General features: G+C 49.9%; 1 long non-coding RNA gene across 2 annotated transcripts; it reads left to right on the top strand.

The window, feature by feature from the left end:
• Nucleotides 1-238: 238 nt before the first annotated feature.
• Nucleotides 239-27,328, top strand: LOC106510019 (uncharacterized). Of its 2 annotated transcripts, none has more exons than XR_014843635.1 (3): nucleotides 239-359; nucleotides 3,553-3,794; nucleotides 4,507-8,120. It is a non-coding gene; the product is annotated as an uncharacterized LOC106510019 (long non-coding RNA). The 2 variants fall into 2 exon arrangements; XR_014843636.1 differs by lacking the exons at nucleotides 239-359; nucleotides 4,507-8,120 and adding exons at nucleotides 27,027-27,121; nucleotides 27,214-27,328 and having other exon boundaries at nucleotides 3,668-3,794.

Genomic DNA, 27,328 nt, shown 5'->3' with positions numbered 1-27,328 from the left:
AACACATGGAATATTGTCAACCAAGGAAGTTCATTTGAGCCTTAGCTTGCAGAATTTTCTTTTAGGCTCAGTCATGTTAGCCACAGTGGATCACCTGCTTGGCTGACCTTTCATCTCCAGCCCTTCTGGAAGCTGAGCTGATACTATGTGGCCAAAACCCCCACCATAAATCACATTGTTAGACTATCCAGTGTGGTCCAAGGCCTCGGGTAAACTCTTATTGGGTAGGACATTCTAAAATTTAGCCATACAACACTTGAGCTGAGGACAAAGGCCAGACCTGTCTTTGGGTAAGGTTAATTCTTTACTACACAGGCTCCACTCTGGAAACTACCTTGGACAGGCAGGCCTGGAGGCGGGTGAGTTTAGGGAGTGGGGTGGGAATCTGCTAATGTGTTCTGTTTTGGCTACTGAAACCCAATTTAGAGGAAGAATTTCTTTTTTTTGTACCCAGAAAAAATGAGGTAGAGTTCACTGTTTCCAATGGCAACTGAATAATGCCAGTGATTAAAAACATCGTTCAGAAGTTCCCATAGTGGCTCAATGGGTTAAGAACCCAAATAGTTCTTTTTTTTTTTTTTTTTTTGCCTTTTTGCCTTTTTGTCTTTTTGTCTTTTTTAGGGCCACGGCTGCGGCATGTGGAGGTTCCCAGGCTAGGGAGAGCTGTAGCCGCCGGCCTACAGCTAGGTTCCCAGGCTAAGGAGAGCTGTAGCTGCCGGCCTACGCCAGAGTGACAGCAAAGTGGGATCTGAGCTGAGTCTGCGAACTACACAACAGCTCACGGCAACGCCAAATCCTTAACCCACTGAGCAAGGCCAGGGATCAAACCCACAACCTCATGGTTCCTAGCCGGATTTGTTTCCACTGTGCCATGACGGGAACTCCAGAACCCAAAGAGTTCTTAACTAGTGAGGATGCAGGTTCGATCCCTGGCATTGCTCAGTGGGTTAAGGATCTGGCATTGTTGTGAGCTGTGGTGTAGGTCACAGACATGCCTCCAATCTGGCTTTGCTGTGGTTGTGGTGTAGGCCGGCAGCTGCAGCTCCGATGGGACAATTGGACTCCTAGCCTGGGAACTTCCATATACTGATATACTGCAGATGTGACTGTAAAAAGGAAAAAAAAAAAAAAAGAAGGAATTCCCATCATGGTGCAGCAGAAACGGATCTGACCAGGAACCATGAGGTTGCAGGTTCGATCCCTGGCCTTGCTCATTGGGTTAAGGATCTGGATTTGCCCCAAGCTGTTGTGTAGGTGGCAGATGCGGTTCAGATTCTGGATTGCTGTGGCTGTGGTGTAGGCCAGCAGCTGTAGCTCTGATTAGACCCCTGGCCTGGGAACCTCCACATGCCACCAGTGCAGCCCTAAAAAGACTAAAAGACACACACACACACACACACACACACATACACACACACACACAAGGAGAAAAAGAAAAGAAAAAAAAAAGCATCACTCAGCCTTGGCTCTATAACAGTTTTCAAAGTGTATTTTCATCGTTGGAAGTGATAATTCTCAAAAGAGGTGAAAAGAAGGATCCTGTCAGATCTCTGAAGGTGGGGGATGGGGGAGGGCTCAGTGATGCGGCACAATGTGGAATGTCCTGGCCTCCTCCCTCACCCCAGCCTACCCCATGCTTCTTCCTGGGCTGTTCAGACAGTGAATCTTGTGGCCAAGAAGATGAGCAGGTATTTTGCAGAATCAGGTTATGTAGTAATGCTTGGGTGGTGCCAGGAGCTTAGCCAGCTTTAGAGATGGCCTGCTCTGGAGTTCACCAGCGGGGTGATTACATGAGGTCACTGCCTGTGGATGTGACCAGCTTACATGTGGGGAATCACGAGCTTGCTGGAGTGTGGAGTCTCCTAGCCCAACATGTTCTGACACCTCTAAAGCAAGCCCAGAGTCATGACTTCAGCCTCAAGTTTGGCGTAAATTACATGCAGTCAATCTCTACGTTAACACTGAAAAGCCACTCTTTCAGGACGCTCCCCGGGGTAGGCTATTTCTATGGGCCATTGAGAGCTGAAGTCCCACCCTCTCTTGCAGGAGCCTGTGTTCCCTGAAGGGGGAAATGCAGGGACTGACCAGTATCAGCCCCAAAGACGTATAAGGCTTTCTGGGCTGTGGCAAGGATCCAGAGAACTTTGTGTTTCTCTGAAGAGTACATCTGTGCTCATAAGTGTACTTGCCACTATTTTATGAAGGTCCATGTTTTCTTTGCTTTTTTTTTTTTTTCAAAGGATCCTTTAAAATGACCATTCTCTCCTTCTTCTCATCCATGATGCTGTTGGTATTCAGAGCAAGCTCCTTCAGATAATCCTCTACACACCCTTGGACTTTCAGCACCAAGCTGGACTGCAGCTCTGTGGGGGCAAAGCCTGCTCTGTCCCATGCATCTCAGCACTGACAGCAGTGCTGGCATAGAGTGGGCACTTGGGAGATGTTTATTGAATGAATAACAGGAATGAATCCTATGAGATCACTCACTGTATTCATTTCCCATTGCTCCTGTAACAAATTTCCAGAAACGGGGTGGCTTAAAGCAACAGAAATTTTGGTCTCTCACAGTTCTGGAGGCCACAAGTGCAAAGTCAGTATCACTGGGCTGAAACCAAGGCATCAGCAGGGCTAACCCGTTCTGCAGGGGAGCATATCTTCCTTGTTTCTTTGGGCCTCTGGTGGCTGCGATATCCCTTCTCTTGTGGCTGCATCACTTCAACCTCTGCCCCTGTGGTCACATGGCCTTCTACTCTTCTGTGTGGGTCAGATCTTCCTCTGCCTCCCTCTTACAAGGATTGCACTTGGGGTCTACCAGGAAACCCAGGATAATCTCCCCATCTCAATACCCTGTTACACCTGCAAAGTTCCCCTCCCTCCCTTTTTTCTGTACAGGGTAGCAGTCCCAGGTTCTAGGTTTATGAGGTGGAGTCTCCAAATGGGGCTTCTACCCCTAACCTCTCTTTGGGAATATGCTTGCCTGTGAGGAGCGGCTCCCAGTTTACATGTGACACCTTTGTCCAACCCGTTGTCTTTCCATTCTCCCCAAACCCCCTGAGCCTTTCTTGAGTGCGACATGCTGCAATAGTGAGAGGAGGAGGTCAGGGACTCTTCGTGGTAGGGAAGACTCTTCAGTGAGCCTGGCTGCGGGGATGGGGAAGGGGTCCAGCAAGAGAAGCCTTAGAAGGTTTCAGCTTGATGTCTCGATACATTTTTGCACACCCATGGCATGGAAAATTCCTGGGCCAGGGATTGAACCCACGCCACAGCTATAACCAGAGCCAGAGCCATAGCAGTGACAACGCCGTATCCTTAACCCACTGTGCCATCAGGGAACTCCAACATCTTGATATTTTTGATATGCCATGTTCCTTACTACCTCCAAGCCTGTCCACGGGCTAATCCCTCTGCCCAGTCCCCCTTCCCCCCTTACTTGGTGAGCTCCTATGTATCCTTCAGGTGTCCATGAAAGTCTTCCCTGAGGCCCTCCCCCTCATTATTCCAATTCCTTTTAACATCTCATAGCTTTGTTTCCTTTTCCTCTCCCTCCCACAGGACAGAGACCATGTCTGTCATGTTCCTTGTCATAGCCCAGTGCCTGGCACATGGTAAGCAGGCAGTAAATGCTTTTTGGATCATTGAAGGATGCTGTGACACAGAGCAGACCCTGGTTAATTTCGTCAGGAGCCAATCAGGGAAAGCCTTCTGGAGGAGGGGATGCCTAAAGAAGAATAGAAGAAGCTTGCTGGATATTCCAGGCAGAATGTGCAAAGGCCCAGAGAGATGTCATGTGGAAGGTCAGTGTGGCTGGGATATTGATGAAAGGGCCACAGAGGCAGGGCCTGCCCATGCAAGTCCCAGCAGGTGTGTTCAGAAGCTGGGGACTGGGGATTAGAAGGGACATAGAGCCATTGCTCTGGAGGCTGTGTTAGGAGGATTGAGGGCTCCCAAGCTGCACCAAGGAGCCCAGTTAGGGGCTATTGTGATGCCCCAGGAGAGGACCATGAGCCTGAACCCAGGCAGCAGTTATGAGGATGGGGAGGGGGAGACAAATTTGAGGTTTCAGTCTGGAGCCCCAGGGCTTTGATGACCAATTCAGTGGAGTGGAAGGAGCAATGGAGAGTGAAAGGTGATTCCATTAACCTGAACCACAGACCCAAAAAGAAGAACAACTCTGAGGAAGTTGGGGCAGGAAGGTCTAGATTAGTTCTGTTTTAGACACATCAAGTTTGAGGGTCCTTTGGGACCTTGGGTAGCAAACAGTTTTATATTTGGGTCTAGATCTCAAGAGAGGGTTTAGAGCTGGAGGTGGAGATCTGGACTCCAGGACATATATGTGAAACTTAAAACCATAGCGATGAATGAGACTACTGGGGAGAGGGTGTGGAGTAGAACCAGTAGAAGTCTGGACATAAAATCCCTGTGGAAGTAAAAATTCAGGTACTTTCAGAGAAAGATAACCCAGGAGAGGACACTAAGAAAGATCTGTCCCTTTATCCTTCTTGACAGGTGTGTGGTTCTTCCTGTTCTAGAAGAGTGGCTCTTGAGTGGAAGCCAGTGGTGGTAATGCCTTTCCCCTTGCCAGTGACTGGTTTAGGAATAGACATGTGACACATTCTGACCAATGAAACATGAGAGGAAGAGTTCTAAAGGGCTTCTGGGAAACTCTTCCTATTCTTAAGACAGAAGTCTGCATGTGATATCTGGAACAGTTGCAGCTCTCTTGTGACCATAAGGAAAGCCGGCCTAGGGCTCAAGTCACCATACCAAAGCTGAAAGAGAGGAGACATGGAAAAAAGTGGAATCTTTGGTGATACTGGCGATCCATTATCACAGTTGAAATCTATTCCTCCACCGAGACTTTTCCTTTGTGATATAACAAATTATATGTTTGTTTTAGCCAGATGAGGTTTTGTTGCTTTTCGCTAGAGTAACCAAGAGAGGAAAATATTTCATTCAGCAGAATCACACTTTTCAGAAATCTGTTATGGAAAATGTCTAATACTGTCCATTGGATTTGGCAATATGGTGGTCACAGGGCCAATTCAGTAGACAGATGGGCTGGAAGGCTGATCAAAGAGATGAAAAGATGAGGGGGAGGTGTGGAAGTAAAGACAGTGAGGGCAGACAACACTTTTAAGAAGCCTGTTTGAAAAAGGATGATGGAGAAACATCTCGTCAGAAAAATGGGGGTTTTGGTATCCAAGGATATGCTATACTGTGATGACAAACAGGCTGAGTCTCAGCAGCTCAACAGACACACGTTCTGTATTTTGTTTCTGTTTTTTTGCTTGTAGGAAGTCCTCTGTTGTTCAGATAGCTCTCTTCCAACAGTGTCTTGAGGGTCTGGGTTCTTTCAATATTGTGGTTATACCATCTCAGGGCAAACATTCATGGTCACCATGGCAGGTGACGAGGGAGCTAGGGGTACTTTTATGGGGTTTTCTCTTCCTTATCCTGCCTGGTGACATTTGTCACTTTTGTTCACAGTCCCTTGTACAGAAGTGGTCACATGGGCCCACGTAGCTACAGGGGAGCTGGGAAATTTGGAGTCACACATGGGTAGGTGCTGAGCAGCAACTGTGTCTGCAGGATCTTAACTTTCTGAGCGTTACTTTTTCCCTGGTAAAATAAAATATCACCCAACTCACAGGGGGGTTGTGAAAAGCAAACACCATATGGAGGAACCCTTTTTTTTTTTCTGTTGTCTTCCATGATTCTGTTTTATCCTGGTTTTTCCACGCCTAGATGATCTGGATGTTAACAGATCCCACCCAGAATTCCCTGGTGGCTCAGCAGGTTATGGGTCTGGTGTTGTCATGCTGTGGCACAGGTTCAATCCCTGGACCCAGCACTTCCACATTCCATGGGTGCAGCCAAAAATAAAAAAAAATAAAAATAAAAACAATAAATCCCATGTGCTGAGTATCTACTACAAATAGTAGTAGCTGGTATTTATTGAATGCTTACTATGAGTCAGGCACAGGTCCAGGCACTGGCCGTGTATCAGCGCAGTATTGAATGTTCTGTTTCCTCCGTTTTTTCAGGAAGCTCATGCCTAGCGCAGGGCCTGGCACACAGAAGGCATCCAATAGATGTTTGGATAAACTAAGCAACGTGTTCAAGTCACAGATCTAGCAAGGGGTGAGGTGACCCTCAAGGCCAGGCCTCTTAGCCTAATGCTTTTCCCTCCATGTCACCAACTCTAACGTCGCTCAACTGCTGCTGATGGTTGGAGGTGGCTGGTGGGGGAGGGTATGGATCTTGGACTCGGGAGGATTTGGATCTTTCTGCATTCAGAGTTTTTGCACTGGCAGGTGTGTTAGATGAAATGACGGCCTCCTAAATACTTCCACGTCTTAATCCCTTGGACCTGTGAATGTCACCTTCCTTATAGAGCAGAAAAGGACTTTGTCATATTCCAGAGGTGATTAAATTAAAGTTAATCGAGATGTGCTTAAGGATCTCAAGATAGGAAGATTAGCCTGCATTATCCAGGTGGGCCCCAAATGCCATCGCATGTATCCTTTTAAGAGGGAGGCAGGGGGAGAGTTGACACAAGAGAGAAGAAGGCGATATGACGGTGGAAGTAGAGATGGGAAGTCGGAAGAGACAAGGCACAGATTACTTGCTTCCTTAGAGCCTCTGGAGGGAGAGCCACCTCCTCTTGTCCCCACACCAGAGTCCTTGATTTCAGTCCAGGGATCCTGATTTCTTTTTTTTTTTTTTTTTGGTCTTTTTGCCAGTTCTTGGGCCGCTCCCGTGGCACATGGAGGTTCCCAGGCTAGGGGTCGAATCGGAGCTGTAGCCACCGGCCTACGCCACAGCCACAGCAATGTGGGATCCAGGCCTCGTCTGCGACCTACACCACAGCTCACGGCAACGCCAGATCCTTAACCCACTGAGCAAGGCCAGGGATTGAACCCGCAACCTCATGGTTCCTAGTCGGATTCGTTAACCACTGAGCCATGACGGGAACTCCAGGGATCATGATTTCTGAATTCTGGTTTCCAGAATCATGAAGCAATACATTTCTGCTGTTTGAAGCGACCTGGTTTTTGGTAATTTGATATGGCAGCCACAGGACATTGATACTCGGGGTGGGGGACGGCCCAGGAACACCGCAGAGTCTGCAGTCCTCTGACCCCTACCACCTGGGAGGTCAAGAAGGGGTTTCTACCTACGGGCCCGGTGCCTGCAGCACAAACAGAGGAGGAGGCTGAGTGGCACCTGGGCTGGTCTGAAGGAAGATTTTTAAAAAATGGTCTATAGACTCCCAGGAACGAGAAGTTGAGAGCCATCCATCCAGGAATTCTTATTATGCACCTGCTGCTTGGCAGAGCTGCTGGGACTACGGATTTATTTAGACTAGGAATTGAGTGTGGGTGGATTCGTGTTTTCTGGGCTGAGACAAGTGGGCTTGAGGCTGGGCTGTGGTTTGGAGCTGTTGGAGCACAGGCAATTCCCTGGCCCGTCCTGCAGGCCTGACTAAGGGGTCAGGGATCCAGGAAGGAAGGGATAGAAATCTGAAATCTCCTGCACCTGAAAGCAGATGCGACGTGCGTGCATCCCCAGGCAGCCTTTGGCTCAGGCTTCTCAGGAAACTAAGACAAGGGTGGTGGAGGAACCCGGCCTGGAGTCCCGCCTGACCTGGAAGGAAGTGCACGGGGTGAAGCATGGAGCTGCCAAACTCCAGGGGGCCTGGGAGGCCTGCAGCTGAAGTGTGGGGCTCAGGGGCTGGGAACAGCAGGTGGAGGCGGCCAGCCACAGAGCGCCAGGCTGGCCTCTCCAGAGACAGAGACCGAGCTCTGCTGGAGCTTGGTTTGCGGTCACTTTTGTGCCTGCTCAGCTGAAGGAAGGGAGTGGCTGTCCCTGGAGGACAGATGGGCCTCTGGGCCTCTCCATCACTGCTGGGCACTGACCTTGGGCCAGAGGGTGTCTGGATCTTGGTTGTCACGTGACACCCCATCCTGGAGCTAGGAATGCATGTACGTGATCTATTTTCAGAGGCCGTCAGTGGGCACACTGGTCCTCAGAGCTTCACCTGCTCGACTCAGAGGGGCCGTGACAGCCTCTTTTCCTCAACTTTATGAAAAAAAAAAAAAAAAAAAACCAAAAAAAAACAGAGCTGGTGGGGAGGGGGAGAGTCCTTTTTTTTTTTTTTTTTTTTTTTTTTGTCTTTTTGCCTTTTCTAGGGCCACTCCCATAGCATGTGGAGGTTCCCAGGCTAGGGGTCTAATTGGAACTGTAGTCACCGGCCAATGCCAGAGCCACAGCAACTGAGGATCTGAGCTGCGTCTGCAACCTACACCACAGCTCATGGCAATGCCGGATCCTTAACCCACTGAGCTAGTCCAGGGATTGAACCCGCAACCTCATGGTTCCTAGTCGGATTCGTTAACTACTGCGCCACAGCGGGAACTCCGGAGAGTCCTTTTGAATCAAGAAGAGACAAAAAGGGGAGGTTAGCCAGGTGGCGGGGGCAGGGATACTAGTCCGCACCCAGAGACTGGAACACTCTAGAACTTTCCTGAGCACTCCCTGAAGGGGAGAAGTCTGCTTCTGTTCGGCTTGGGGCACTTTGAGAGTGTGACATAGTGAAGAGGATCCCAGTTCTGTGGTGGTGTGGCTCTCTGACTCTCTTTTCTCTCCGCTTCTCTTTCTTCCCTTCCTGTGTCTCCCTTCTCCTCGTATTCTTTCTTTTTTCTGTGTGTGGCTCCCCGACTCTCCCTGCCTCTCTTTGGGTCCCTTGCTGTGTCTGCCTCGATGCCACATGTGCCCCTCCCCCAGCCTGGCTTTATTCTAATCCGATCACCTCGGCTAACCGGCCAGCCTGGACGTCACAGGAAACACCTGTGCTCTGACACGGCCCAAGCGTGTTTTTTTCTCTTTGCTCGTTTATACTTCCTCATTCACCCTTTCCTTTACATAGACTTACTCATGTCATCTGGGATGTTCTGGTCCCCTTGCCGATCTTCACCTATTTTTATCAGCAAACACCCAAACGTCTTCCTGGTGCCCCCACCAACCCCACCCCATGCAGCCTGCAGAGAAGGCTCAGCTTCCGGAGCCCAAGGTGGTGGGGGGGGGGGTCAGGAGGCTGCAGGGGGATGGGCAGCAGGCAGCTGGCTCCTCACCTGGACTCCTGAGCAGTCACTCAGACAGGAGGGGGTGAGCGTCTCCCCTCAGCTCCTGGCCTGCCCGGGGCTTCTCCCTCCTGAAGTCCAGGAGCTCTTCTGGAAGTGGGAGAAGATCACCCAGGTGGAGGCTGCAGACTTTCCCACTAGCACATGATTCTGAGCCGGGATACCAGAGGGACAGTCAGGGTAACCTCTCTTCTTGGTGACCCCTGGCAAGCCCCATAATCCCTTAGAGCCTCGGTATTTTTTTCTTTTCTTTTTCTTTCTTTCTTTCTTTTTTTTTTTTTTTTTTGCTTTTAGGGCCACACGTACGGCATATGGAAGTTCCCAGGCTAAGGGTCCGATCAGAGCTACAGCCGCTGGCCTACGCCACAGCCACAGAAACACTGGATCCGAGCTGCGTCTGCGATCTACACCACAGCTCACAGAAATGCCAGATCCTTAACCCACTGAGCTGGGCCAGGGAGCAAACCTGCATCCTCATGGATACTAGTCAGGTTCTTAACCTACTGAGCCACAGTGAGCACTGCGAGCCTCAGTATTTTTAGTCTGCGTAATGGGCATTTTCTTGCACTCTGCCTCTTGCACAGAGGGTTGTGAGCTACCTGTAAGCGTGAGGGCAACAAAGACAAGGATGATGCCCATGACAGCACCTGCCACAAAAGCAACTGCCTTGTCCTAGGTGCCTTAAAGGATGAACGCACTGACTCCTCCAACAGTACCTCCTTGGAAGGAGGTACTGTTATCATCTGTGTTTTAGAGGTAAAGAAATGGAGATGCAGAGAGGGTAAGCTACTTGTCCAAGGTCGCACAGCTGGTAAGCCGCTGAGCTGGGATTCCAACTCAGCAGTCTGGCCCCAGACCTCGCTGAGTTTTTCTGATGGCCTGGAAAATACTCTCCCTTCGTATATGTCCGCAGTGGGGAGAACAGGGTGGGTGTCTTCTCCCAGTATCTCAGAGAAACTGCATTTATAGGTCTGGCTCTGTGGACAAGTGCCCGTGGTTGGGTACCCAGTCTGCAGAAGCGGTTGTCCAGGTCCTGAGTGCATGTGGTCATCCCCACCTCGGGATCCCCAGGGCTATGTGGTCATGGGGAGGGGGGGCTGCTCCAGGGCTCCAGGAACCATCTGTGTTTTTCAGTGCCCTCTCTTCAGGCTTTGTTACCACATTACATTTATTTTTGGAGAATTGCTATTCCCAGCTTGGCACAGCAGCCCTCCTATTTGTCAGCCTCATCCTTTCTGGTTTCTGTTTAAATGCGTTGTGTGTTGACTCCACTGCTGCTATCTTTGCTTCCTTTCTATAAACAGTATTTGAGTGGGAAACATGGTGTGTTCACTCGCTTCTTCAACAAACATGACTTGTGCTTCAGGATGTTGTGAAGATGGCACTGGGGGGCATCGAAGAGGAAATCGGTGTGGCCTTTGCCCTTGAGAATCTTCCAGGCCCCTGGTGACAGATGCCAAGCATGGAGGTGGCTGTAATGGCACACGGATGCTGTATGAGTGCAGCCACCAAAGACGTGACAGGACTTCAGACAGAGCTCTCGGGGAATCACTTTCAGAGGAGATGATGGATATGGAAGCTGTGGCGGAGCTCCCCAAATACAGTAATCTCTGTGAGGTCAACCTTAAGAGATAATTGTATTTCTCTCTCCCATGACAGTGCAGATGTAGGTGGCACTAGGCTGCTGGTACAGCTCAGCTCCACAGGGCCATTCAGGGACCCAGTTCTGCTCATTCCCATTGCTTTTCTCCAGTGTCTTGTTGGGTGTTGTCTTCAGCTGTAGGGTTAAACTTGGTCATTTCCACTGTGACCTTCCACCTTGTGGCAAGGGCGAAGAGAAGATGGAGGAGCAAACAGATGTTTTAAGGCACAGACTCAGAGTGGCTCACCTCTCCTCTTGGCCAGAACTTGGTCATTTGGCCACCTCTAGTTACAAAGGAGGCTGGGAAATATAGTCTGTGGCCAAGTGTCCAGCCAAAAGTTCTATATAGAAGGGATAATAGGGGAATTCTTATATCTATCTCAACGACTTGGGCTTGGCACACGGATAGGGTATGGTTGGGTAGAAATTAGAGGGGGTGCATCCCAGGTAGAGAAAATGGCAGAGGTGTGGAAAAATGCATGATGGATTTAGCGAAAGTGAAGACCCTAGGGGTGTAGGATTTATGAAGAGGAGGCTGTGACCTGTGTTTGAGTAGAGATGGGTCTGTCTTCATCTCTTTAATAGTTGCTCAGCCTTAAGCAAGTTGCTCCCTTGTAGAATGGGATTCCTGTCACCTGCTATCCAAAAAAGAATCTTTTAAATCAACCACACAGGATGTGTGCACCGTTGGCCCTACTCAGGAAACCTAATCTTGAATTGATAGCCATCTAGATTCTATCACAATCTTGACTCCCCAGGGGTGTGCTATTTTCAACCATGGTTCTTGTAGCAAATGCTGAGCCTCATTTAATACAAGTTCTAAAAAGGACTCCATTAGCTCGGTTGCCTAGCAAAAGACCTTCACGTGCTGGATTTTGTGTTAAGTCCTTGGAAGAAATGGCTTCCTGAAGAATAAGTTGGTATGTTTCAACAAAACATTCAATAAAACATTAAAAATGTTGCCCATGGAGTTCCCATTGTAGTTCAGCAGAAATGAATCTGACTAGCATCCAAGAGAATGCGGGTTGGATCCCTGGCCTCACACAGTTGATCTGGTGTTGCTGTGAGTTGTGATGTAGGTTGCAGACACGGCTGGGATCCAGCATTGCTGTGGCTGTGGTGTAGGCTGGCAGCTACAGCTACAGCTCCAATTCGACCCCTAGCCTGGGAACCTCCATATCCCGCAAGTGAGGACCAAAAAAAAAAAAAAAAAAAAAATGTTGCCTGCTATTTCGTTAACTGAGTAATGAAAAAATTATTTTCCTTAGTATGAAAATCAACCAATTATATGTCAATTATGTCTCAATAAACTAGGGAAAGAACTTTAAAACTTGAAATGTGTTTATAGAGACCCTAGGTGTAGATTACCGTCCGTACTTGGAATTCTTCATTAAGATTTTACGTTGTTTTTTGGCTTTGGAACACATGTATTTAATAAGAATGCTATTGCTTTAGCTCATACTTTGTCTTATTGTCTTGCTTTTCCAAAATGGCCATGTTGTCTTTCAGAGTTTTCACAATTTCTGCTGGATTTTTGTATGATTTACTGAACACAGGAATTTTTTTCACGCATAGATATCTCCAATATGAAATGCCAAAAACAAACAAAGATGCACAAATCATGACACCACGAAGAGAATCAAGCAGGTATAGCTCTTCATATCCTGCTGCTGTATCCTTGCCATTCAACCCTTTGACAAATGTTCATTAAGTCGCTATTGACAGGTAATGCACCAGGTGCTGGAGATACAGAGAGAAGAGACACAGCCCCAGACTTCAAGTTTGGGGTAGGGTGTAGGGGTGTGTGGCATGTGACAGGGATAGATAAGTAATAGGCATTTATGATATAATGTGTAATGTGTAATATGTAATTGTGACAGACATAGGGCCAGAGGCTAGGGAGCCTTGAGAGGGAAGGTGGAAGAAGATATTTGGAGGGGGCAGAGTCTTGAAGGTTGAATCAAAGTTAATAACAATGAATGTTCCCAGCAAAGGGAACAGCATATGCAAAGGCATGGAGAGGTGAGAGAGGGCGGGGCAGAGGTGGTTCAGGGACTCAGGCACGGGGGTTCTTTTAGGGGACAGTGGGAGCCTGGCTGGAGAGGGAGCTGGGACTGGTCGCATGGGCCTCATAGCCACGCCGAGGAGGGTGGTCTTTGGCCCAAAGCATTATATCCCTGTCCCTATCTGTGTCATAGAAATGTCAGCTATATTCCCTGGGTAGGGAAGGGACAAAGAAGGGAAGCTGTTTCATCACTGCAGCTGAGAAATGATGGGGCTTTAAATATGTTAAGACAGGGAGTTCCCACTGTGGCTCAGTGGTTAACGAGGTTTCAGGTTCAATCCCTGGCCTTGCTCAGTGGATTAAGTATCCGGTGTTGCCGTGAGCTGTGGTGTAGGGTGCAGATGTGCTCAGATCCTGCACGTTTCTGTGGCTGTGGTATAGGCCGGCGGCTACAGCTCTGATTGGACCCCTAGCCTGGAAGCCTCCACATCCCAAGGATGTGGCCCTAAAAGACAAAAGACCAAAAAAAAAAAAAAAAAGAAACCCCAAAACAAACAAACAAACAAAACCACATGTGAAGACAAGGTAGACATAAGGAGGTGGAGAAAGATTCAAGGACTATTCAGGAAGGACCAGCAAGACTTGGGGTGAAAGGGAGAGGCCTGCTAGATGTTTGGGTTGGGTGGCTACTCATGAAGATGAAGTTTACAGGATGAGGACCCAGTGGGGTGAGTTTGTGGGGAGATGCAGCTTCTGACTGTGGAAAGATCGAGCTATGGGTCAGGTACTCAGATGGGCAGGAGGAAGAGAGACTGAGGAGTTAGCCATGTGCGGGTGCTGCTTCTGAACAGGAGTGTCTTCCAAGTTGGTGAGCATGGAATGGTTGTGAGCATGGAATGTCGCACCTGCTGTGTGGTCACACACTTATTCAGAAATCATTCCCAGTGTTCTTTCCCACGCAAGTCGACATGCCTCCATGTGTCGCAGGGCCCTCAGCTGGATGAAAACTATGGGCATCATTGATTGTGCCTGCCCACCAGGCATGGCCCTGGCAGTTCAGGAAAGAGTCTGGCAGGGCCGCAGTTCTCAAGAGACTCAGAGTCTTGGCCTGGGGATGGGGGTTGGGATGGGGTCTTATCACTTCGGGGGCCTTAAGAGCTCTTATTGGTTTTGGAACATCAGCTCAGGACCTTGCTAGACATCTGGGTCTCCTCCAGCTCCGTGGTGGCACAGCAGCCACTCAGCAGGCACCAGCCCATGGAGTTGTGGCTTCACCCACGCAAGGTGATGAACTCCCCCACAAAGCAGTAAGCAGTGAATGCCCGCCACTGGAGCCACCGTGATAAGGAAAATGCACCAGTGCCTAGACCTAAAGCCTGTGAGATTCCTGAAGGGGCGCCCCAACTCTTTCTGGAGCCATGGAGAAAGTGCGAGGTGATGTCACGTGGGAGCCGAGGCTTGAAGGAGTGCAAGTTACCTAGGCGTGGAGGAAGAGAGGAGAGTCTTTAGGGATCCAGCCTCCTCTCCCCTCCCTGGGGGTTTCTCTTCCTTCTGTCAAGGCTGATTGCTCATTCAGGGCACTCTTTTCTGCTTTCTTTCCTTCTTTCTCTCCCTCTCTCCCTCCTTTCTTCCTTCTCCCCTTCTCTCCACCCCATCCCTTGTCCTTTTTTCCTTTCTCAGCCTAGCCTTCCAACTACTTGCATCAGATTCATTGGCTATACTTGGCTGGGCTGCGTCCCAGACATAACGAGTTAGAATCTCTGAGGGTAGGGCCTAGGTATCTGCATTTTTAATACTTTTCCCAGATGATCCGGATCCACTGTCTAGTGGGAATAGCTGACCTAAAGGTACTTTGGACATAGCCCACCTTTGCTGGCCTGATACGGGGCAGGTGTGTGCTTTGGGGCCAAGCCTCATTCCTGACTTGGGAAACTGGGATATGGAGGCTTCTTGGCTCAGAAGAACCCTGAGCTGGAAGCCATTTGGGCAGGATGAGCTCAGGGGTGGAGCATTTGGTGGCTAGTCTGAGATTTGGTGAGAATGGCTTTGCTACTTGTTAGCTAGATGGTCTTAAGCAGGCTATTTTCTTTTAAATTTTTTTGGCTGCACCCATGGCCTATGGAAGTGCCTGGGCCAGGGATGGAACTTCAAGTATGTTTGAAGTTCAGCGATGATTCTTGATAGATTGTACATCAGAGCTACTGTGTTCAAAAACACCAGTCTAAATATTCCTGTTGTGGCTTGGTGGAAATGAACCCAACTAGTATCCATGAGGATACGGATTCCATCCCTGGCCTTGCTCAGTGGGTTAAGGATCAGGCATTGCTGTGAGCTGTGGTGTAGGTTACAGACATGGCTCGGATCCTGAGTTGCTGTGGCTGTGGCTGTGGCTCTGGCTGTGGACGGCAGCTATAGCTCCGATTTGACCCCTAGCCTGGGAACCTCCATATGCTGCAGGGGCACCCCTAAAAAAAAATTCTATCTAACCTGCTTCTACCTGCTCCCACTTCCCCCACTGAAGTTGGAATCTCAAGGGAGGAGGAAGCTGAATTTTTTTAAAAAAGTAGGGGAGGAGGTGGGATGGACTGGGAGTTTGGGATTAGTAGATGCAAACTATTACATTTAGAATGGATAAGCAATAAGGTCCTGCTGTACAGTACAGGGAAGTACATCCATCTCGTGGGATAGAACATGATGGAACATAGTATAAGAAAAGGAATGTAAATATATGTATGACTGGGTCACTTTTCTGCATGGCAGAAATTGGCACAACATTGTAAATCAACTATACTTTAATAAAAAAAAAGTTTTTTTAAAAAATTGGGGGAAAATGCTTTCTTATGATAAGAATCACCTGGAGGCATTTGTAGAACCATCTTTCCTGACTTCTGCTGCTTTAGGGGGTTGGGAATGGGTTCTGGAATTTGCATTTTTAAACAGTTGCTTCTTTTGAGAAGTTAAGGAAGCTCTGGTTTAAAGCAAATGTGGGAGTGCCTGTCATGGCACAGTAGAAATGAATCCAACTAGGAACCATGAGATTGTGGGTTCGATCCCTGGCCTCACTTGGTGGGTTAAGGATCCAGCATTGCCATGAGCTGTGGTGTAGGTTCCCTAGCTTGGGAACCTCCATGTGCCATGGGTGTGGCCCTAAAAAGACAAAAACAAAAATAGAGCAAGCTTGACCTTCTGTGGTAGGTAAAGTTTTTGGCACCATCTAACTAGTCAGAAGCCTCTCTTTTTTTTTTTTTTTTTTTTTTGGCTTTTTAAGGCCATACCCGGGGCATATGGGATTTCCCAAATCAGAGCTATAACTGCTGGTCTGTGCCACAGCCACAGCAACTCAGTATACAAGCCACATCTGCAAACTGCCCCACAGCTCTCGGCAACACCAGATCTTTAATCCACTGAGAGAGGCCAGGGATCAAACCCCCATCCTCATGGACACTAGTTGGGTTCGTTACTGTTGAGCCACAACAGGAACTCCAGGAGCCTCCCCCTTTATACCCACAATTTTTTGTGATGGCTTCATCCCCAGACAGTCTAGAAATACCACTCATGGTTTGGTAGACCTGACAGCTGTGTTTGGAGATTACAAAGCATAAAATCTTTGTTGGTGTGCGCATGTGTTTACACAAACAACACACTCCTGAAAACTATCTAGGATGATGGTAGGAAAAAAGGTTTGCCTAAGACTGTGGAACCTGGGGGCTGAGATGGTGCTCAGAGAAATATCTCTAACACAAAATAAAAACAAAAAGATGAGGGGGATAACTCCACGGAGAGACGGGAAAATTTTAGGACTTGACCCTGAAGGAAGGATCCTGCACCACAAATCCTAGAGAGAGTCCCCGACTTGGGTTACCTTCCAAGAGAGGGAAGCATCACAGATTAATTCCACCTGGAAACGGTGGTGCACTCACCTTCCCCATGAGCTTCTAGAAAATGCTAGAAATTGTCCTACTACCTGTGGGACAGGAAGAGGCCTGCCGAGCAACCCTAGGGAGAATGAGCCTGGGGGAGGCTAAGTCTCTTGCTCCTTCTCTCCCCCACTCTTTGGAAAGACCCCTCTTTCCATCTGCACCCCTCCTGTCTGTCTCCTCCCTGGGCTTTACTTGCTGAACCCTGTGCTGCTGGTGCTTAGCTTTTCTGGCATGGCTTCTGTTACCCAAACTGGAAAATAACGTGAACAGTATCGTTCTTGAATCGTCCCCTTTTGAGGAACCCTCCGTATGAGGCATGTTGAAGTTTCAAATGCACCAGTGCTGGATTGGCAGCCTTCTTCCAAGTCCAGACCGGGATCACCAGACAGGGCAAGAGTGGAACAAGCCCTTGGAAAATGATTTAGGAAAACCAGACAACAACCAGGAAAATATGCAGCCCTGGGAATGTTCTGGAAACTACTGGGTTGAGCACTTTAAGTGGTGAATCATATGGTATGAGGATGATAGCTTAATAAAACTCTTACCCCCACCACCCTACCCTCCCTGCCCCCGAAAAAGAAGAATTTAAAAAGTCAAATGTAGACAATGATTTCCTGAAAAGGTAGTTTCTTATTTTAAGACATAATGACCAGCCTGTGTGGGACTTGGTTTTCTCCCCTATCCTGTTTAGAAATGTGATTATCCATTAACACCACAGAACCTGACCTGACACCCCCCCCCACCCCCTGCCCCGAGCCCCCGCCGACTCCTGCTCCCACACCCTCAAACCACACCACTGTTTAAGAGGATGAGATTTGACAAATCTCAAAAGAGCCAAAGAGGTGAACCATCACTTCTCAGGTTGCGTTTGCAGACTGAATCCTGACTACCATTAATAATAGTAGCTGATGCTTAGCAAAGAGTTAGGACATGTCAGGCCCTGCCTAAGTGCTCCCCACCCTCACAGGAACCCTATAAGGTGCATTTCACACATGAGAAAACTGAAGTGCGGGTTGAGTAAATTGCCCAAAGTTTTATGGCTGAGCCAGAGGCCAACCTCAGGTTCTAACTCTGGCTGCACGTTGCAGATAATCTGGGGAGTTTGACAATCCACTGGTCCTTGGTTCCTGGCCCTGGAGATTCTGATTTGATTGATTTGTGTAAAGCCTGAGTTTAAGGCTTATTGCTTTGTTTTTCGTGCACGGAAGACTCCAATAAGAGCCGTCTCTAGGGTCCAGGGTCTCCCTGGCAGTTCACTCCTTGCAGGCACCACGGCTATGACCTGGACAGCTGTCTCTGGCAGTGTGGCTAAATTCCTCCCCTTGGGGTTAATGGAAGAGGAATATGTTTCAGGACGGTGGCCGTGCAGGCTGCCAGCTCCTGCACATTGTGTCAGGTCCTGTCTCACCCTTGATCTGTGCTAGTAGCCTCTTCTCCTCACAGCTGGAAAGCATGGTGTCACCTCCAAGTCCAGCCCCATCCCACCGAGCTCTGCCTGCATCTTACCCTGGCCGGGGGTGGGGTGGGGTGGGGTGAATATTTGCGGCATCTTCAGCTCAAGAGATTGTGTCAACAGCAGGAATTCCTGGCTGTGAACCCACCCAACCCTGTGCTAAACTCCTCTAACTGACTTTAGGACTTTGTCCTGGCTCTGAACTGTGAACTAGTTAAGGTACCTGCAGGTCTGCCCAGCTCCTCCGTCAGGTCCTCATCAGGAAGGTGGCTCCCTTTTTCAGGTGTGGCCCCTGCCCTTCCCCCAGGCCCAGGTCTCTCTTTGGGCTTTGACCCCTGCAGCTGCCCCTTTAAAATTATAGTCCACGTTCCTTTCTCACCACTGTTCCGAGTGGGTCTCCCTCTGGCTAGTCTTGCACCGACCTCCTTTGGGGGCCTGGCAGGCTGTGGCTTACGAAACAGCCTCTTCAAGATCCACATGCTTGCCCCAGGTTTGCATTTTCAACCCTGTTTAAGGGTCCACCCTTCAAAACAGAGGTGTGGGATCCTCTGAAGTGAATATGGAATTTGGGTTAGAAACACACAAGTAATGTTTCACAATGATGTTGCAAATCTGATCTTGAACTATGCTTTTCAATCAATAAAATCTCCGATGGTGTATGTGTGCCACCTTTTTTCAGAAAAAAAAAAAAAAGAAAAGAAACAGGTAAATAAGAAAGTGGGCAACACGGCGCCCCACCCTTGGGACGGCTCCTCCGAGGGCCGCTCCCCTTCCTGCTCCCCTGCCCTCCCCACCCTGGGCTGGCTTCCTGCCCAGCTCTCTAGCCTTGTGAGGCGACTGCAGGAAGGAAGCTGAGTCTCCCCAAACTTGACAAGTTCAGCAGGAGACTGGCTAAACGCTCTTGAAAACCGTGAGCCTGGTTAGGCCCTTGGCTCTCGTTGTTGACCTCTGTCCTAAATAGAGACCCTCTTGGCCTTCCTGTTGTGCAGCAGAAACGAATCTGACTAGCACAGGTTTGATCCCTGGCCTCACTCAGTGGGTTAAGGATCTGGCGTGGCCATGAGCTGTGGTGTAGGTCGCAGACTCAGCTCAGATCCTGTGTGGCTCTGGCTATGGCTGTGGCTGGCAGCTACAACTCCCACTCAACCCCTAGCCTGGGAACTTCCATATGCCGCGGGTACAGCCCTAAAAAGCCATGACACAAGTTCCCAATTCGGAGGGCTTTCTCAAGCCTCTCAGCTTCGCTTTTAAGAAACTCTGCTCCTCTGACAGCACCCTCCCTGTGGCTTCTAGCTCTTTGCAGCCTCTCCCTCTTCCTTCTTGCTTGAGCTAAGGAAGGAACACAGCTGCCCAGAGCCCCTGTGAGGGAGGCTGTTTGTTCTCACACTCCCACGTTACCTCAGGCCTGGAAGCCATTATGGATCCTCTTGAAGCTTCCCAGTGCTCTTTATAGGCAAAGACGTGCTCACCGTGTGTTCTAGAAAGTGGTTCTCCTGTGAAATATGGGCCATTCCTCATACACCATCTGTAATGTTCAGGATTAGTTTCTCTGCTGACAGAAAGCCTCCAATAAACAGTGTCTGGAACACGAGATTTTACTTTATTTTTTATTTTATTTTTTTAGGGCCTCACCTGTGGCTTATGGACGTTCCCAGGCTAGGGGTCAAATTGGAGCTGCAGCTGCAGGCCTACGCCACAGCCACAGCAACACAGGCTCTGTGCTACATCTGTAACCCATGCCGAAGGTTGCCACCATGCCCGATCCTTAACCCACTGAGCCAGGCCAGGGATCAAACCCACATCCTCGTGGACACTATGTCACTATGTAGGGTGCTTAACTCACTGAGCCACAATGGGAACTCCCAAGACTTTAAGTCTCAAAGATAGGTGGTCCAGGGCCAGTGTTTGCTTCATAAAGTGTCATCACCTAGGCTTACTCCCAGCCACTGCTTGGCCTTTCTTTGGATGCGACACACCTTCTCATGGCCCAGTGGGCAGCACAAGCTTCAGTCACATGCCCCAGTTCCAGGTTGGCCACAGAGGGAAGGACATAAGAACAGCTTCCAGAAATACCCCAGAGTGGTCACATGGCCATCCAGTCACCAGCTAGGCTGGGCAAAGTGATTTCATTTTTTTTTAAATTTTGTTTATTTATTTGTTTAGGGCCACACTTGTGGCATATGGAAGTTCCCAAGCTAGGGGTCCAATTGGAGCTGCAGATGGTGGACAGTGGAACAGCCACAGCAATGCTGGATGTGAGCCATGTCTGTGACCTACACCGCAGCTCACAGTTAAGGTTAAAGCTGAACCTTAACCCACTGAGCAAGGTCAGGGAGCGAACCTGCATCTTCATGGATACTAGTTGGGTTCATTGCCACTGAGCCACAGCAGGAACTTCTGGGCAATGTGATTTTAAAAAGTCTAGATGACAGACGGATTTCCCTGGTGGCTCAATGGGTTGAGGATCCAGTGTTGTCACTGCCATGGCTGGGGTTGCTGCTGTACAGGGGTTCGATTCCCTGGCCCCAGGAACTTCTGGATGCCCTGGGCAAGCCAAAAAAAAAGTCTGGATGACAATGACTCCAACTAAATCCCACTAAAGCCATCCCCTACTGCTGAGGAAGGAGAGGGTGGTTATTGAGAGGCAACCCTCAGTCTCTCCCTGGACATCCTCTGTCCCCTGATGGCCACCTCCACGGCTCCAAGTTCTTCCTTTCAAGCTCTGAGGACTTTGATGCTTTTTTCCCTCAACTTTACCGTCATCGTGGGAGACCTCAGCATCTAGGTCAAGGACCTGCTCTTTGACCTCTCTGTGCCAACTGTCCATGCAGCCTGCCCGGCCACAGTCTAGAGCTTGTCATCCCACCTCTGACATGTGTTTGGACACAGCCTCTTTCCTTCCTGCTCTCTCTTCCCTCCCACGGTGTCTCTTCCGGGACCTCGCCAGGCTCTGGAGTTCCTTGCCTCCTCAGACTTAACCATGTTCAATTTCTTCCCCACAGTCCTGCCCTTCTCTCACCACACTGCCAGCCCCCTCCCAGGCCTGGGACCCAGGCCTGCCTCCAGCACAGAGCCCAGGAACCCCCACCCAGGATCTAGGGCCAGCTGCCTGCACGCTGCTCTCAGCCTCTGATGTGGACTGGGTCAGCTCCTCACACTTGCCTTCTCAGCTGGTTCCCGCCTAATACTTTCCTCAGGCCCTCCCCACCCCTAGGAATGACCCTGCTTTCTATTTTTTTTGCAAAGGGGTCGTCAGGTGTGGCCTCCTCCACTCCCTGTCCCTCCCTACTCCCAGCATCTGGGACCAGCATTTTCTTTCTGCTCCATCTCTCCACTGAGCTACAGGCAACTATACTTCTTTATTTATTTATTTATTTTTTGTCTTTTTGCCTTTGCTAGGGCCACTCCCGCGGCATATGGAGGTTCTCAGGCCAGGGGTCTAATCGGAGCTGTAGCCACCGGCCTACACCAGAGCCACAGCAACGCGGGATCCGAGCCACGTCTGCAACCTACACCACAGCTCATGGCAACGCCGGATCGTTAACCCACTGAGCAAGGCCAGGGATCGAACCCACAACCTCATGGTTCCTAGTCAGATTCGTTAACCACCGAGCCACGACGGGACCTCCCAGGCGGTTATACTTCTGATCTTCTCACCTCCTTGGGATTATCACTGCTTTGAGCATCCCCTGGATTCCCTGTCCCTCAGCCTCCATCCTCTTCACTGACTTCTTCCCTCCTGGGTACACATGGGAGCATCTCTCCCCAGCTGAGAAAGCCCGCTCGTGTGTCTCTGACCACTGGCCCACAGCGGTCCTCTCCAGCCCCATGTGTTGGGAAATTGCCTCACACCCAATCTCCGCCCCCTCACTCTGGCTCCACTATCTCCCCCACACCGGCCCAGGTGCCCCTGACTTGGTCTTTATTTCTTGGTCTTGCCTGGTGATTCCCGGGACAGGGCTTGTTTTCAGCCAGGGCCCTGCCCTCTGCCCCCTGCAATTCTCCACTCCCTTAACGTCTCTGACACCCCTCTTTCTCCAGTCACCCCATTTGTGTCTCCCACGCCAGCTGAATTCTTCTCCGTGTGGTTAAAGGTCGTTTGTTATTTCCCACAAAATGGGGACCACCCCTGTGGCCAGGCCAGCATCACAGATCTAATAGACCTTAGTCAGCCGGCACTTGTAGGACACAGCTCACCGTCAGGAGAACCTAACACACATCATCCTCATCCTCTAACTTGGCTTTGGCTCCCCTCGTCTTGGGAAATAGGACCTGGTGGCCTTGGAAGGCCATCTCCACCTCCTAGTCGACTGTGCCCTGTTTCTTTCTTTCTTTCTTTCTTTCTTTCTTTCTTTCTTTCTTTCTTTCTTTCTTTCTTTCCTTCCTTCCTTCCTTCCTTCCTTCCTTCCTTCCTTCCTTCCTTCCTTTCTTTCTTTTCTTTCTTTCTTTCTTTCTTTCTTTCTTTCTTTCTTTCTTTCTTTCTTTCTTTCTTTCTTTCTTTCTTTCTATCTTTCTTTCTTTCTTTCTTTCTATCTTTCTTTCTTTCTTCTTTCTTTGCTTTCTTTCTTCTTTTCTTTCTTTCCTTCTTTCTTCTTCCTTCCTTTCTTTCGTTCTTTCTTTCTTTTTATTTCCTTCCTTCCTTCTTTCTTTCTCTCTCTCTCTTTCTTTATTTCTTTCTTTTTCTGAATTTTAGGGCCACACCCACAGCATATGGAGGTTCCCAGGCTGGGGTTGTATTGGAGCTGGAGCCACTGGCTTACACCACAGCCACAGCAATGCCAGATCCGAGCTGCATCTGTGACCTCCACCACAGCTGGTGGCCACGCCGGATCCTTAACTCACTGAGCCAAGCCAGGGATCGAACCTGAGTCCTCATGAATACTAGTTGGGTTCATTACCTCTGAGCTGCAATGAGAACTTCCTTCCGCCCTGTTACTTCTAAGCTCTAGAAACTCTCTCTTGCCCAAATCCCCAGGGAGGAGGGATCTGCTGTTTGGGGGGCATTGCCTCCCCCCGCCCCTGGATTGGCTTCACACACACAAATTGCTTTATTGTTGCCATTGGGCAGTGTCTCGGGAATGCTTCACTCTCCAGCTGTTTCCCCTGCCCCCTGCTCGTCTAGGGGCTAAGTTCCCCAGGGAGCTCCTTCACACCCAGGGGTTCTGCCCTGCTTCCCAGCAGGGCTTCCTGGTTTGAAGGAGGCTACATTCAGGCATGTTTGGGCCTGTCCATGAACCTGTTGGACGGACGCGTCCAGGTCTATTTGTAAGGGAACTGAGGGGTCTCCTGGGACGAACCCAGCCACTGGGTCATTCCCTCCATCGCAGTCAACTACCAGATTTACCTCCACCCACACTGAGCACAGACAAAATTCTGGTCTTCACAGAAACAGACAAAAACAAGATCAGTAAGGAAGCTATGATGAAATGCTGAAGAGAAAAATTAAGACAGTGAAGAGCTAGGAAGTGTGTGTGTGTGTGTGTGTGTGTGTGTGTGTGTGTGTGTTGATATTTGAGACATCACTGAGCTGGTGAGCAAAGATGGCAGGGGGTGTACATGGCCCCATATGGGGAGAATATTCCAGGCTGAGGGAAGAGCAAGGGTAAAGGCCCTGAGAAGACAGCAAAGGTTCTGGGCCTGAGGTCTGGAGGAGCAGCGTGAATCAGAAGGACAAGCCTAGAGTCAAGGTCAGAGCCTTTCGGGGGTGGGCGTGTGTTGGGGGTGTCCTGAGAACACAGGATTTTGCAAGCACTTGGGCTCTACTCTGAGGTGGGAAGACAGGAAGGGTTTGAGCAGAACATGGTCTGATGGGTGCTTTACCCAGGCTGCTGTGTGGCGACTGGGCTGAGGGCAGAAACAGGAAGACTGGTTAGGAGGCTGTCGCAATAATCCAGGCAAGAGACAGGGGTGGTGGGGTCTGGCTGGGAACAATGGTGGTGATGAGCCGTGGTTAGAATGTGCATGGGTTTTGAGGGTAATGCCAAGAGACTGCTAATGGGGTACCCACAAAGCGAATGATCCAGACTCTGGGTCTTGATTCTTGTCTTCTTGGACTATGCCACCTGATGGCACAGTCTGGATAGGCTAGCGATTTTTTTTTTCCCCTGAAGCAAGTTGATATTCTCAGGTATCAATTGTTAAGCAAAGATGCTAATCCTGGGGTAGGAATGGAGGCAGGCTTGGATGGGTGCTGGGTGTCAGGTGGTCCCCGGGTGTGGAAATACTGGGGACCATCCTGGTGATGGTGGTGTTGGTAGCGGTGGTTTGGGTGGGAGTGGGAGTGGCAGCTGAGTGAGTTATTTCTGTCCTGGACGGGGCCTGGCCCGCTGAGGGACTAGGGTGCCGTGGGTTCTGTTGGTTTTCAGAGAAGCCCCTTCTAATAGTGGTCACACTACACTTCGCCTGCTTCTTGAACACTTGTTCCTTTCCACGCGGACATCCGTGCCCTTGGCAGTGGGCCTGGCCCCGGGCCCTGGTGGGTCAGGGCGAGAGCCTGGCACTCGGGTGGCATTGGGACCCAGGCGTGGCTCTGTGTCTGAGGGGTTCACAGCGAGCAGGAGGGGAACCATGGAGGCCACGTGGCCAGAATCTAGTTCAGGAAGTAAGTTCGTGTGTGTAAATAAGTAGGTAAGCTCAAGGGTTACCAGGCTGTGTTTGAGAGGGGCCAGAGCTCCCTAGGAGTGGGAGAGACAGAGGCAGAGAAAGCCTGTCCTGGTGACTCACTGTCACGCTCCTTCCCCCCTCCAGGCTCTGTTGTCTGGGCAGAATGCCTTCTCCAAGTCAGCTGACTCCTGCCGGCTCTCTCCAGGCCAGCCTTCTCTCCTGACGTCCACACCTTCCGGGCACCTCAGCCTCTGCTATCCTGGATCTTGAACCCAACATCCTTCCCTGCCACCCTTTCTCCCTCCTGCTCTCAGTGCCCAGCCAGAGCCTGGAGTGCTGCTTGACACCCTCTTTCCTATTATTTGTCACAGCCGATTAATCACCGGATCCTGAGTGTCACCTCCCAAACCCCTCTCATTCCCTGGACTTTTTTTTTCCACCCTCGCAGCTCTGAGCAGAGTTCTGGGGTGGCCCCTGAGAGGCTAGCCTCCCGGTCATGTCCTCTGCTCCACCCTCCTACCCCACGACTCCCCAGACAGCCTTCCTGTGCTGTCTCTGTCCTGCGCAGGGGCTCTTGTCACCTTGGCGGGTACAGCCCTCCCACTGCAGGGCACACAAGGCCTGGCTATCTGTCCAGCCTTCAGTCTTGCAGCCCTTCCCAGCCAGCCTCTCCAAACACTGCTGACAGGGTGGGGTGGGGTAGGGGTTATGCCCAGCGCTTTCTTTTTTATGTAGGCTGGCAGCAATTGCAGACTCCTCAAGGAAATGATACAGAAGAGGCAGTGCCCTCCTTCTCCATTCTCCTGGGGCTGGGGCTGGGCTCTTTGGTGACCCAGGAGGAGAAACCCAGCTCCCTTGGCTGGGTATCTATCTCCCCGTTCGTCCTGCAGAGACATGCACTGGTTGCTATTTGCCAGTGTTCATTGTCAGGGTTGGGCTTTGCTTTGGGAAGGAGGAGGCCTGTAATTTGGGGTAGGAGGAATCTAGTTCATGGAGGAGGAGCCCCTTAGAAGGCCTAGTGCCTCTAGAGTGCTATTTATTTATTTATCTTTTTTTAGGGCTGAACCTGTGGCACATGGAAATTCCGAGGCTAGGCTAGGGGTCCAGTTGGAGCTACAACTACCGGCCTATACCACAGCCACAGCAATGCCAGATCAGACCTGCATCTGTGACTTACACCACAGCTCATGGCAATGCCGGCTCCTTAACCCACTGAGGGAGGCTAGGGATAGAACCCACATCCTCATGGATACTAGTCAGGCTCACTACCGCCGAGCCACAGTAGGAACTCCAGAGTGGTATGTATTACTCCCCTGAAACCCTAGCCAAATCAGGCTTTCTCCAACTTCCATGCTTCAGCCTCTGCTCTTCCCTCTCTGACATGGCTCATTCTTCTTGTGGCAAATTTCTTGTTTTTAGCTCACTCCAGCTCTGTATCAGCCATGGTGCCTCTCTCACCTCATCTCAGGGCTCTAGTGCTCCCTCCCCTTGAGTCCTGCTGGATGCCTTCTTCCATTCTTCCAAGTACCTAATTCTTTTTTTTTTTTTTTTAATTGTCTTTTGTCTGTTTAGGGCCCCACCCAAAGCAAATGGAGGTTCCCAGGCTAGGGGTAGAAATTGGAGCTGTAGCCACCGGCCTACTCACAGCCACGGCAATGCCAGGTCCAAGCTTCATCTGCAACCTATACCACAGCTCACAGCAATGCCAGATCCTTACCCCACTAAGCGAGGCCAGGGATCAAACCCGTGTCCTCATGGTTGCTAGTCAGGTTTGATAACCGCTGAGCCACGATGGGAACTCCCCGAGTACTTAATTCTCCTGCAGTGTTTGTGTGTCTGACATAGGTTACCCCCGCCCCACTGCCCCTCACTTCCTTTTCATTGAGTAGCCCTTGCTTCTAGCATGAGTTCAGGCACACAGGATTTTGCTTGATGAAAGTTTGCTAAATATGGGAGTTCCCCTTGTGGCTCAGCAGTAATGAACCCAACTAGTATCCGTGAGGATGCAGGTTTGCTTCCTGGCCTCACTCAGTGGGTTAAGGGTCTGGCGTTGCCATGAGTTGTGGTGTAGTTCAAAGAGATGGCTCAGATCCTGTGTTGCTGTGGCTGTGGTGTAGGCTGGTAGCTGCAGCTCTGATTCAGCCCCTAGCCTGGGAATTTCCATATGCTGCAGGTGTGGCCCTAAAAAGCAAAAAAATAAAAAAATTGTTTGCTGAATAATCAGTCCAACATAGTCTATTCTGCATGTATTGTGTTCCAGACCCTGTAAACACTGGGATACAAGAGCAAATAAGATGGGACCCCTGGAGGTGTATGACACACGCACCTGCAATTAAGAACTTATCAAGTCATATGGTAAGTCCTACACTGACTCTGTGAAGAATGCAGCTCTTGGGCAAAGAAGTACTGGATCTAGTGTTAAGACTGAATTTAAATCTGCTAATTAGGAATTGGCACTTGCCATCACCTCTGCAACGATGACATCGCTAACCAAAGCAGTTACGGACTTTCAACACACCCTGAAAGGACTTGGGGTGGAGACCAGGAGCACTGCACGCTGAG

This window comes from Sus scrofa, chromosome 4 (genome assembly GCF_054392235.1).
Source record: "Sus scrofa isolate SSC_HxYL_T2T_F1_AM1 chromosome 4, Sscrofa_HxYL_maternal_Yorkshire_Landrace_v2.0, whole genome shotgun sequence".
NCBI lineage: Eukaryota > Metazoa > Chordata > Mammalia > Artiodactyla > Suidae > Sus > Sus scrofa.
The sequence above is the reverse complement of the archived record's forward strand: the minus strand, read 5'-3'. Positions and strand labels throughout refer to the sequence as shown.